The following is a 13,221-nucleotide window of genomic DNA, read 5'->3' as shown; positions in this document are numbered from 1 at the left end:
CCTCTACTCAAACATTCCCTCAATGCATGAATACCTTCTTTTATTAAATTGGAACTCTATGATGCTCACTCTCCTGACACAATGGCTGGAGCCAAAGTGGGGGAACTAGTAAATATGGTGAAGAAAGCTGATGGTGCCCGGCTATCAAAAGAGATAGTGACTGGGGTCTTAAAGGCTTGAAGATAAATAAGCGGCCATCTAGCTCAGAAGCAACAAAGTCCACATGGAAGAACACACCAGCCTGTGTGATCGAGTGGTCCCGAAGGGATCAGTTACCAGGCATCAAAGAACAAAAAATCATATCATTGACTGCACACCTCCATGATAGGATCGCTGAAGACAAATGGGTGCATAAGCAAATGTGGTGAAGAAAGCTGATGGTACCTGGCTATCAAAAGAGATGGTGTCTGGGGTCTTAAAGGCTTGAAGGTGAACAAGCGGCCATCTAGCTCAGAAGCAAAAAAGCCCACATGGAAGAAGCACACCGGCCAGTGCGATCACAAGGTGCCAAGGGACCAGGTATAAGGCATCATGCAAAAAAAAAAAGATATAAGTGTGTGTATGTATGTGTATATGTGTGTATATGCATATATATGTGTATATATACCATATTAAATGAAGGGGGAAGTGCAGAGTGGAGACCAAAGGCCCAAGGGTCGGCCAATGGAGATCCCCTCATAGAGGGGTTTAGGAGAGGTGATGGGTTAGTTAGGGTGCGAGGTAGTACCGATGAAGAACAGTTTTTCCCCAGATCCTGGATGCTTCCTCCCCCCAACTACCATGATCCGAATTCTACCTTGCAGGGCTGGATAGGGCAGAGGCTGTACACTGGTACACATGAGGGCTGGAGGTACAGGGAATCCAGGGTGGATGATACCTTCAGGACCAGGGGTGTGAGGGGCGATGCTGGGAGAGTGGAGGGTGAGTGGGTTGGAAGGGGGGAACTGATTACAGGGATCCGCATGTGACCTCTTTCCTGGGAGACGGACGGCAGAGAAGGGGGGAAGGGAGACTCCGGATAAGGCAAGATATGACAAAATAACGATGTATAAATTACCAGGGGCACATGGGGGAGGGGGGAAAGGGGAGGGAGGGAAAAAAAAAGAGGACCTGATGCAAGGGGCTTAAGTGGAGAGCAAATGCTTTGAGAGTGATTGGGGCAGGGAATGTATGGATGTACTTTATACAATTGATGTACGTATATGTATGGATTGGGATAAGAGTTGTATGAGTCCCTAATAAAATGTAAAAAAAGAAAAGAGGAGAAAAAATTGATTAGGGCAAAGACTGTACAGATGTGCTTTATACAATTGATGTATGTATATGTATGAACTGTGAAAAGAATTGTATGAGCCCCAATAAATTGTTTTAAAAAATCTGAAAGCAACGTGAATAATACCATTTGCTTCAGAAACATTATAAAAAATTAAAAAAAAGAAGCCACTGGTGTGATGGCACGTGGGCAGCACCCACCTAGGTTCACTAGGACTCTGTCATGCTGAGTTGAAGACCTCACCACCGCCTAATTAACTGAACGCATACTGGCAAATATCTGGTTTCTTCTTTGGTTCTGATGCTTCTGCATTGAGAGGTTAACCATTAATAAATATGTCAGGCTTTTGGTTTGAGAAAAAAAAGCTGGAAAAAATTAAACAACTCCACGAGAGGCCAAATATAACCTTGAGCACGCCCTGCCTGATTGTAGAGGCCATCTGAGGAATCGATTTGACGCACTGATCACGTATGGCACGAGACCAGAAGAGTGGTGGGATGACATGAAGGACACAACTCGTGAAGAAAGCAAAGCATCACTAACAGGACAGGAAGAAAAACAAAGGGACTACAAAGGATGCCGGAGGAGACTGTGAAAGTTGCGGCTAAGCTGAGAGTAGAAGAACTGAACAGAACATTCCAAGTGGGGGGTTAAGAAGGCAAGGCAACGCGTTATAATGAAATGTGCAAAGACCCGGAGGTAGAAAACGAAAAGATGAAAACGTGATCAGCCTTTCTCAAGTTGAAAGAAGAGGAACACTCATGCCTCAAGTTGTATCACTGATGGATTCTGTGGGCAAAAACGTTCAAGGATGCAGAGAACACCCCCAAACGGAAGAAACTACATAGAGTCGCTGTGAGAAAGGTAACTGGGAGATGTCCAAACATTTCAGGTGGCAGCGTACCATCAAGAGCTGCTGACACAGTGGTAAGAAGTCCCGGCTGGACTGAAGGCATTGGCGAAAAAATTTTAAATAAAACAAAACAAAACTCACTGCTATCCGGTTGATTCTGACTCATGGCAGCCCTTTAGGACAGAGTAGAACTGCCCCTGCAGTTTCTAAAAAGGCAAATCTTTACTTACTTATTTCTCTTCCCCAGATAGGCTCAATTAACTTTATAGCCTTTTTTTCATCTAAAATTGCCTATATGGTAGCTGTGGCTGGAGCCTGGGCTCTCTGCATGGAGACGCTGGCGTGCCTCTTCACGAGAGGGTCTGTGAATTCCTGGCAGGGAGGCTTGGTGGAACACAGTCTCTTTCCAGAGGCTGAGGATCAGAGAGCTGTCTGTCTTGGAGATGGCATCAAAGGTGGCCTCGGTGAAGCTGCCCAGGGTGGCCGTGCAGGCCCTGACCGAGGTGTAGCCGTCATTGTTCCCTGCCATGAGCACCAGTTTCCTGGGCCCGGGGCTGAGACGATGGCAGTGCCCCTGGGGGGCATGAATGAGACGCACCAGCACAGACCAACAGCAGCCTTCACCTTGCAGGGAACCGAGTGGGACTTGCCAATCTTGTTCTCCACTCGCCTGGCCACACAGGGACAGTGGACAGCTCGGCCAGGCTGAGGGCCCCACGGATGGTGGCCGCGACTTTCTAGGAGCACTTGACGCCCAGGCCAATGTGGCCATTGTAGTCCCCAATGGCAGCAAAGGCCTTGAACTTGGTCCAATAGCTGGCTGGGTGCTGCTTCTGCACAGGTATGCTCGATCTTTAGGGCCTGTCCTTGAAGGCTATCCCCAGGGAGAAATCCATGATCCCTTGATGGGCAGGAAGAATGGATATATGTCCTCCAGGGACTTGATCTTCATGTCCTTGACCAGACAGCCCAGCTTGGTGACAGGGAGGAGACCAGCTTGTCCTCAGCTTTGCCTCCTTGAGGTCTGTGGCCTCCACAGCCCCAACCATGGCTTGAGGTCTGTGGCCTCCACAGCCCCAACCATGGCCTTGACCCCAATCTCTCAAAGCTGCCGCTCCTGGGCCCCAACGCCTCCAGGCCCTCCCGCTGCACTGGTGCCATCTGCCATTCGGTGTTTTCTTGGAGAAGAAGGCAAATCTTGACAGGGGTAGAAGCCCTCACCTTTCTGCCTCAGAACACTGGGGGCTTCAAACTGCTGACTTTGAGGTTACAGCCCAGTCTATAACCACTACACCATGGGCTTATTGGGCAAAACTCAAGGCTCCAAGAATTGATAGACTACCAGGTGGTATACTTCAACAAATACATGTAACTGCTCATCCTTCTATGGCAAGAAAATCAGAAGGTAGCCAACTGGCCAACCATCTGAAACAGATTCATGTTTGTGGCTAACCCATAGAAAAGCAATCTGAGAGAATGTGGCAGTTATCGAACAGTATCATTAATATTACACCCAAATAAGAGTTGCTTAAGATAATTCAAAAATGGTTGTAGCAGTACATGGACAAGGAACAGCCAGAAACTCAAGTCAGACTCAGCAGAGCACATGGCATGAGGGATATCATTGTTGATGTTGATGGATCTTGACTGAAAGCTGAGAATACCAGAAAGAAATTTGCTTGTGTTTCATTGACTAGGAAAAGGGATTCGACTGTGGGGGTCATAGCAGAGTATAGGTGTGGTAGTCATATAATCGTTTGTCAATTTGAGAGGATTAAGTATGTAGGGGTGGAGTCTAGTCTGTCAATCAGATACTACACTTGATCTTAGCCAAAATGCCAAGAAGCGATAGCCTATCAATCATGTCACAGCCAATGAGACCTCTGTGTGGGCATGGCCTTCTCCGGAGGACTCTGGTAACTCTGGTATTTCCTTACTGGAGGTGGGAGACACTCTCTCGCTCTGCTCACTCCCTGGGAGACATTACAGCTGACAAGAAACATGGAACTACTCCTGAGCTGGAGGAACCACGTGGAGACTCCTGCCAGCACTGAGATGCTAACACCACACTGGATCCACAAGACTTTCCACCAACTGGCCTGTGATCTTCCTGCATTCAGCATCATTGCAGGTGTTTCATGAGTCTGAAGAGGACTTTATAGATTGGTATCAGACATATGGGCTAATATTGGACTTATGGACTTGATCTGGACTGGGATGTTTTCTCAATATTCAATTGCTCTTGTATATAAAGTTTTTTCTTATACACATATGAGTGTCTATGAATTTATTTATCCAGTTAGCCCAGACTAACACAACATAAATGAAACAAAAATACTTAAAGTTGGTTTGGTAAGCAACATCATGATAAATGGAGAGACTGAAGTTGGCAAGGGTTTGATTTTACTTGGATCCACAATCAGTACCTATGTCCGTAGTAGTCAGTAAATCAAACAATGCATGGCATCAGGTAAATCAAACAATGCCTGGCATCGGGTAAATCAAGTAATGCATGGCATCGGGTAAATCAAACAATGCATGGCATCGGGTAAATCAAAAAATGCATGGCCTCGGGTAATCAAACAATGCTAAAATACCTCTTGGAAGTGTTCAGAAGCCAAGGTGTCACTTTCAGGACTTGACTAAATTCCATCTGAGACGAGTGATGGCCTTTTCTTTTTCTTTTTCATAATTCTATTGGCATCCAATTCAGATACCATACAGTTCAGTGGTATAAATATATTAAAAGGAGTTGTGCAATGACCACCACAATCAATTTTAGAACTTTTTATTCATTCCTGCACTCATTATTATTAGTTCCCCATTACTCTCCAGCCTCTCCTGTCATAACCCTAAGGAACTATTAATCTAGTTGCTGTCTCTATGAATTAATGGAGACTTACTCAGGGAGAGGGACATGTCTGATCAAGAACACGGGAGCAAATCAAGGGGCAGGAAGAGAGTGGAGCACATCCTGGTTCACTAAGCCCAAAGGACACTATTCCTGCTCAGAGCAGCCAATTCATGGAGAGGACCATAGGGCCAGCCCTACTACTGGACACGATGCCCCTCACTGACCCATAGCACTACAGGAGACAACACTGGAGACATAATGTGGGAATTGTGCCCCATCTCACCCCACCACACCGAGGCAAAATACTAAGGGCATGCAACAGAACAGCAAGGGTAACAGAGCAACAAAGTCCCCAGGTAATACCAAAAATAGACTTTGGGGCCAGGGTGTGGAGCTCCATTAGATTCTACTAGAAAACACTCCTTGGACTATTCACAAGCTTTTCTTTTTGTTGTTGTTGTATTTTGTTGTTATTTTGTTTTCTTTTGTTGCTTTGTTTTTCTCTGTCTTGTTTTTGTGCATATTATTATCTCTGCAGGTCTATCTAGATAAGATAGTTAGAATAAATAATCTGGAGGAGAAAACAATGGACCCATCAGTTCCACGGGAGGGACATGGGAGAAGGTGGTGGGGAGGAAGGAAGTGGGTGTTGACAAACCAGGAACAAGGGAACAACAAGTGATACAAAACTGATGACGAGGAGGGTGTAGGACTTGATCAAGGGCAATGTAACCAAGAGGAATTACTGAAACCCAAATAAATGTTGAACATAATAGTGTGACAAGAGGAAAGTAAAAGGAAATAGAGGACAGGACTAGGAGGCAAAGGGCATTTATAGAGGTCTAAATATAGGCATGTACATATGCAAATATATTTATATATGAAGGCTTGAAGATAAACAAGAGACCATCTAGCTGAGAAGCAACAAAGTCCACATGGAAGACGCACACCAGCCTAGGTGATCACGAGGTGTCGACAGGAGTACGTATCATACATCAAAAAACAAAAATTCATATCACTGTGAATGAGAGGGAGTGTGCAGTGGAGACAGAAAGCCCGTCTGTAGGCAAATGGACACCCCCTTACAGAAGGGTCTCAGAGAAGAGATGGGCCAGTCAGGGTGCAGTGTAGTAACGATGAAACACTAATTCTTAAATGCTTCCTTCCCCGAACTATCATGATCCCAATTCTACCTTACAAATCTGGCTAGACCAGATGATGTACACTGGTACAGATAGGAACTGGAAACAACAGGAATTCAGGACAGATGAACCCCTCAGGACCAGTGGTGAGAGCGGTGATACCAGGAGGGTGGAGGAGAGGTGGGGTAGAAAGGGGAACAGATCACAAGGATCTGCATCTAACCTCCTCCCTGGGGGGACAGACAACAGAAAAGTGGGTGAAGGGAGACGTCAGACTGTGTAAGACATGACAAAATTATAATAACTTATATATTATCAAGGGTTTGTGATGGTGGATGGGTGGGGAGGGAGGGGAAAAATAAGGAGCTGATACTAAGGGCTCAAGTAGAAAGAAAATGTTTTGAGAAGATGATAGCAACAAATGTACAAATGTGCTTGACACAATGGGTGTATATATGAATTGTGATAAGAGCTGTCCAGGGCCCCAATAAAATGATTTTTAAATAAATAAAATTAAAAAAATAAAGATATTTTTAAACTGGAAAAAAAACTCAACAGTGACAACCTAAAGAAACACACACAAAAAAATTCATTCCACATGGAAGTAGAAGATAATAGAAACTAGAACAGATTATAAATGGATCAAAAGGGAAAGCAATTGATAACATGTTGAATTTTAACCTGAAGATCCACAGAAATTCACTTTCCAATGCATTCTGAGAGCAAGACGATTCACAATCGATTGTTCAATCAACTCTGAAGATAGGTTTTGGGCTTTCACTGTCATCAGAATCTTCTATAAATCAAGTGTTCAGAAGTTAAGCTCTAAATCAGTTCCCTCCTCTGATCTTGGATTTGATTATTTACAATCCTTGGATCACACGGGCTAGTGGGCTCCTTCTTTTAGCAATGATGGCTTTTCATTTGTCTCACATGCGAACAATGAAAATGAAAGAGTATGCTGTTGGCAAGGGTATTAAATGTACTGTGGACTGCCAGAAACAAACAAAGTAGAGTTAGAAGAAATATAATCAGAATGCTCCTAACAAGGAAGGATAATAAGACTTCATGTTTTTTTATTTTGGACATGTGATCAGGAGAAGCCAACTAGTAGAAAGGGGCATCGTGGTTGGTGAAGTAGAGGCTCAGTGAAAATGAAAGACACTCCCCAGGAGCTGGGTCAGCACAAGAGCCGAAACAGTGGCCTGAACCGCACTAACCTCCCCGGCATGTATTCTTCCACTGCGACCCACGGGGGGTTGAGTCAGTGACAACGGGCTTTACCATCCTCTCGGATACTCACATCTTGTTTTGATTTCTCTAAAGAGGGGTCTGTTGTATTTGATAACAGATCTAGTTGCAAAATAGTTAGACCAAACCACTCCTAAAGCTTACGAAATGCAGTTAAGTCCCCTGTGGCATTTATGCAGCAACCAGCATAAGATCGCTGGCAGTTGCCAGTTGGGCTCTCACTTACACACAGAATCTCCTGACCACACTATCTCCATGCCTCTGTTTTTCTGAGGAGCTCCAGCGTGGTGCCATTGAGTCACTTGGCTGCTAACCACAAAGGTTAGAGGTTTGAATCCATGTCGAGGCCCTGGAGATCTCCTCCCCCCAAATCTGCCATTGGAAAACCCCATGGGGCACAGGTCTGCCCTGATTCAAACAGCATCACCAGGCGAAAAGGAGTCAACTGGACAGTGACCAGCGACTGGGTTTTCTGAACATGGATTTCACTCAGTCCTGCAAACTGTGATGATCAGAAGTGTACAGGAGCAATAGTCCCTAGTTCACGATTTGGCCGATAGGAGAGAAGGGGACAAAAATCAATACTAAGAACGATCTACTCTAGACCAAGTGATTTATACCTTCTCACTCGACCCCAGATCAGTCCTAGGAGGAGAGTGCGTTACACCGTTAAGGTCATGGTGCAGAGGTGGGTCTCTGAGAGAAAATAGTCTGTCCCAATCATCAAGGGCTGGGCTGAGATGAGAAACCAGCTGCCCCACCCCACAACTTTCCACCGCACATTCTAGAGTCCTGAATTCCAGAGGTGAGACCCACATACCTGATACCAGTTATGTATTTTGTTGTAGAGTGACTTTTCTTTTTTAAAAAAATTATTAATTGTATTTTTAGAGAACATCCATTACAGTATTAAGCAGGACAAGGGCATATTATCCAGGGGAGGGAGACCATTGGCGCAGGGGGATACTGGTGTCCAGGGGTTTGCTGATATACAGAACTTCAGCAAGGCCATGGGAGGTCAAGGTAAACCATCACCCAAGCATGAGCGGCAACAAATCCAAACACCATAGTTATAGGTGAAGTTACCAGAAAGGGAATGGAGCCATAATTGGCGTACATACATTGTGGTAGACAGAGAAGCTTACAAGACTGGACCAGGGGGTCTCCCCAAGGCAGCCAGGGCATGACTCAGGTCTACGCAAACCCCTTTACAGTGATGTCCATCAAGGACACACCTAAATATGCCCCCAAGGGACACTGTCGTTCCCCGGGCTTATCAGGCGGGTAGAGGTAATCTGTCTGAGGGCAAGATGGTTCACATCCCTAGGTCAGAGAGGTTTCAATGGAGGCTGTATCTCTCCAGATGAATTTGGGCTTTTACTAGCATCCAGAGCCCTCTGCAAGCTGGGTACTCAGACTGAAGCTCTAGACTACTTCCCTTCTCTGATCACAGATTTTATTATTTACAATCCTTGGGTTACCTTGGCTGGTGTGTTTCTGTTGTATAGATTTAGCTGATGTCTCCACTCAGATGGCTTCTGGTTTTAAGGAAAGTTCTTTATGTGGCTCCTCTACCGGTGTCTCTGTAATTCCCACCAAACGACTAGGTGGGACGTTGCAAATAGACGGTGTAGACCACTAAGAGTGGGAATTGGTCAGTTTTAGTTACCACCCACCTGGCTATAAGGATGAACTGTCCTGAAGCAGCAGTAGAGAGAGCAATCCCAGGGCCTTTGGAAGTAGGACATGTTCAAGATCTCTGTCTGGAGTGTCGGGCACCAAGACGGAGGTGCCAGAAGCCAAGACAAGGGGACCCTGAGACAGAACAGAGGAACAGCGCCAAGAATACGAGACTGCGAGGCAGAGCAGCGGGCAGGCTTCCCGGTCCACGGAGGCAGAGACCAGGGGACCGTGTGGCTGGGAGGCTGGGGGCTGCAGAGAAACGTGGCTACTGGCTGAGGAGACGTGGTGTCGTGGACCAGTGACTGCCCTTGCGGGATACTCTTGGTTTGTGTTGGCCTGTTTTCTCCGGTAACACCGTCCGTGTCATTGGGCTGAAGCCCACTCGTAGCAAGCTTATAGGACAGACGAGAACCGCCCCTGTGGACTTCTGAGACTGTAACTTCAGGGGAATAGAAAGCCTCGTCTGTCTCCCACGGAGTGTCTGGTGGTTTGGAACTCTGACCTACGCCCCCAGGTGTCCAACTGCCCCATTACCCCCCCTTAAATGCGAGTGTTGGCTGTGAGCTGTGTGTGGTCGTTACAACAAATGATCCAACCCAGCCTAGAGGAAGAGTACCGGGTTAGGGGCGGATGGCGTCAGACTCGGGCTAAGAAGGAGGGCGGATGGAGACCCAGCGGAGCTCTGCCGGGTGCTAGCAGGGAAGCCCGAGGAGGTCAGATCTGGCCAGTCCACGCCGTTTCCTCATATCTCGCCCTCCGCACCCTTGCGCTTCCTGCTGTGGAGTCAGGTCGGAGTGGGTGCCCCGGGAAGGAGCAGGTTCTGAAAAACTCTATAAGGGACTCGCTGTGTGTTCACTCCAGCCCCCACTAGGCAGCCTGAGAACGGTCTAGGTGTCTGTACATCGGAAAGCTTGAGGCGCTCTGATAGTTTAATTCCACTGTGTACTATGTAATCGGAGGTCTTGTTTATTCAAAGGATTTTCCATGTAAATAAAGACATTTGCAAATCGAGTTAGATTAATCAGGTGTGACTGCTGAATAAACAGAGGGGTAGAGGCGCTGTCTCGGGAACGGGGGGGGGGGGGGGGAGATTGGGGGGGGACCAGGACCCTGCTCACAGAGCAACAGCATCCTCAGTGGTCCAAGGGGGAAGATGAAAACCAGAAAGGAAAAGAAACCCAGAAATAGGAAAAAACTTCTCAGGGTATAATCCCTCAAATCAGCAGCTGGTCTCAAAGATCACCCTAGAGACTGGAGCTTAACATCTGGCTCCCCAAGCCCCAGTCTAGGAGATTCCTGTCTCCAGGCTCTCCCTTTCCCACCGCCCAACACACATCCTTGGGACACTGAAGGCCTGTTTTTCAGTCTATTGCGTGTCCTTGACCTCCCGACTCTGGTCCCATGACCTCAGGCTGCATTTTTGACTCCTGTAGTTTGTCCCCATTTGGGCAACAGTAAGACCGCTCCAGAGAGGCTAGGGCTGGGCTTCAGGATCGGACAGAGCGGGCACAGCTGCAGCTCCGGTGGGAATACCAACCGATCTGTGTTGGAAGCACAGCGTTCCTTAGAGGCCAGGACGACAAGTCCTCTCGTACTTTGGACATATTGTCAGGAGAGGCCAGTCCCTGGAGAAGGACAGCAGGCTGGATAAAGTAGAGGGACGCCGGAAAAGAGGGAGACCCTTGATGGGATGGCCTGGCCCCGTGGCTGCAGCCTCGGCTCAGACACTGTTGAGGATGTTGCAAGACCAGGCAGTCTGTCCTTGTGTTATACGCAGAGTCATGATGAGTTGTATTCGACCTCGGCAACGCCTAACAAAAACAGCATTCTTCTCCCATCTCCAGCTCCCAGGCCCATTTCCCACCAAACCCCACAAGCCCACGTTTGTCCCATGACCACAGTGCTAGGTGCTGGGGAGACAGCAGTGGGCAAAGAAGACCATGCCCAGTGCAGTTCTCATCACCCAAGACCTCTTTCCATCTCCACATGCTGGTCTCCTCCCTGTAAGCCTCAAAACGAACAAACAAATGCACAGCCATCAAGTCCATCCTGACTCATCGTGGCCCTGGAGGACAGAGTAGAACTGCCTGGTGGGTTTCCAAAGGCTGTAAATCTCTACTGGAGTAGAAAGCCCCGCCTTTCTCCCTCGGGTCGGCTGGTGGTACTGCCACCATAGAAATACTGCAAAGGGGTTGGCTTTACAGAACAGAAACGTATTTTCTCACAGTTTTAGAGGCTGAACATCTAAAGCAAGAGTCTCGGCCCTGCTCAGTTCCTTCTTGTCAGCAGCCCCTGGTTTTCCTGGGTCGCTAGGTCATCAGTGCCTGGGGTCTGCCGCCTCCTGTGGGTGGTGTGTGTACCCCTGTGTCTGAGCTGCTGTCCTGTCACTGAGAGTGAAGAGAGTCAGAACCCACTCGAGTGAGCAACAGAGCCTGTGCCCACGGGGAGAGGGCTTACGATTCCAGCCCTTTGCTTATGCAGGACACAGGCCCATCCGGAATGGGGAGGGGCATTTCCTCGCCGGGGATCTGAAAGACCGACAAGGAGCCGGCCGGCTGCGTTGAGTTGTTGGTGCCCCGTGGCAGAGCAGTGTCCCCTGGGGTTTTCCAGCCTGTGGCCTCTCTGCAGAAGATCCCCGGGCCTTTCTTCCCAGGAACCTCTGGGTGAGCTCGAACCACCAGCCTCTCCGTCTTTCCATCACTGGCTGAGCATGTAGCTGATTGAGTAGGGGTGGGATTTGGAGGCGGAACCGAAAGGCACCCAGCATTCTGGGGAGGAAATAAGGAAGGAAGGTGAGAGTCAAGTCCGCCCCTTAAAAAAAGGACCAGACCACGCCCCTTGAGGAGAGAGACAAGCATTGGCAACCCCCTCAGCCCCCCCCCCAGGCTAACTGAGACCTGGTCCTGTCATTGTCCCCTCTTCCACCTTCAAGACCACCCAGCATATTTATTTTAGTCTAATTATGTATGCATACCTTGGGTTCTATGTTGGACTATAACCCACATGATCAGCCTGGGTGATCATGAGGTGTCGATGAAATCAGGTATCAGAAGACCCCAAACAATCATATCAATGCGAATGAGGGGGTTCGGATTGGAGACCCAAAGCCCATCTGTGGACAATGGACATCCTCTCACAAAAGGGTCACAAGAAAGAGATGTGCAAGTCAGGGTGCAGTATAGCACTGATGAAACACACAACATTCCTCTAGTTCTTTAATGCTTCCTCTTCGCCCTGCCCCGCCCCCCACTATCATGATCCTAGTTCTACCTTACAAACCTGGCTGGAAACACAGGGAATCCAGGACAGGTAAACCCTTCAGGACCAATAATGGGAGCGGGGATACCATGTGGGTAGGGGGGAGGTGAGGGAACTGATTGCAACATTGACATATAGCACACACACACACACACCGAGGGGGATGAACAATAGAAATACGGGTGAAGAGAGACAGCAGATGGTGTAAGTTATGAAAATAATAATATTTATAATTTATCAAGAGCTCATGAGGGTGGGAGGGTGGGGGAAGGAGGGGAAAAAGACGCTGATACCAAGGTCTCAAGTAGAAAGAAAACGTTTTTAAAATGATGATGGCAACATATGTACAAATGTGCTTGATATAAGTGGTGTGTGGATTGTTATAAGAACTGTAAGACCCCCCAATAAAATAATTTATTAAATTAAAAAAAAAGATTTAAAGTCTCAGAAACCACATATGAATCAGTATCAACCGGTGGCAGAGGCTGTGTCTTGGGTTTGGTTGTATTCAGCGTAGTTCCCCGGGAGGCCCGAGGGACACTTCACCACTAACTTAAGCAAGGATGTTCCCTGGAGTTCTAAGGTGCACCTGACCCAAGCCGTGGTATTTTCTTTCTTTTTTTAAAAATCATTTTATGGCGGGCTCATGCAACTCTTATCACAATCCATCCATCCACCCATTGTGTCAAGCACATTTGTACGTGTGTTGCCCTCATAATTCTCAAAACATTTGCCTTCTGCTGGAGCCCTTGGTATCAGCTCCTCGTCTTTCCCCCTCCCTCCCTGCTCCCCTTCCCTCATGAGCGCTTGATAATTTAGAAATAATTATTATTTTGTGCCATGGTATTTTCAATTGCCTCATAGGCGTGTGAGAGTTGGACGCCGAATAGGGAAGACAGAAGACAAA

The 13,221-nt window shown here is 47.4% G+C and overlaps 1 pseudogene; it reads right to left on the bottom strand.

Annotated features, from left to right (window-relative positions):
• Positions 1-2,417: 2,417 nt before the first annotated feature.
• LOC142426166 (small ribosomal subunit protein uS5 pseudogene) lies at positions 2,418-3,140 on the bottom strand (annotated as a pseudogene).
• Positions 3,141-13,221: the final 10,081 nt, after the last annotated feature.

The sequence above is a fragment of the Tenrec ecaudatus genome, chromosome 14, assembly GCF_050624435.1.
Source record: "Tenrec ecaudatus isolate mTenEca1 chromosome 14, mTenEca1.hap1, whole genome shotgun sequence".
Lineage (NCBI taxonomy): Eukaryota > Metazoa > Chordata > Mammalia > Afrosoricida > Tenrecidae > Tenrec > Tenrec ecaudatus.
The sequence above is the reverse complement of the archived record's forward strand: the minus strand, read 5'-3'. Positions and strand labels throughout refer to the sequence as shown.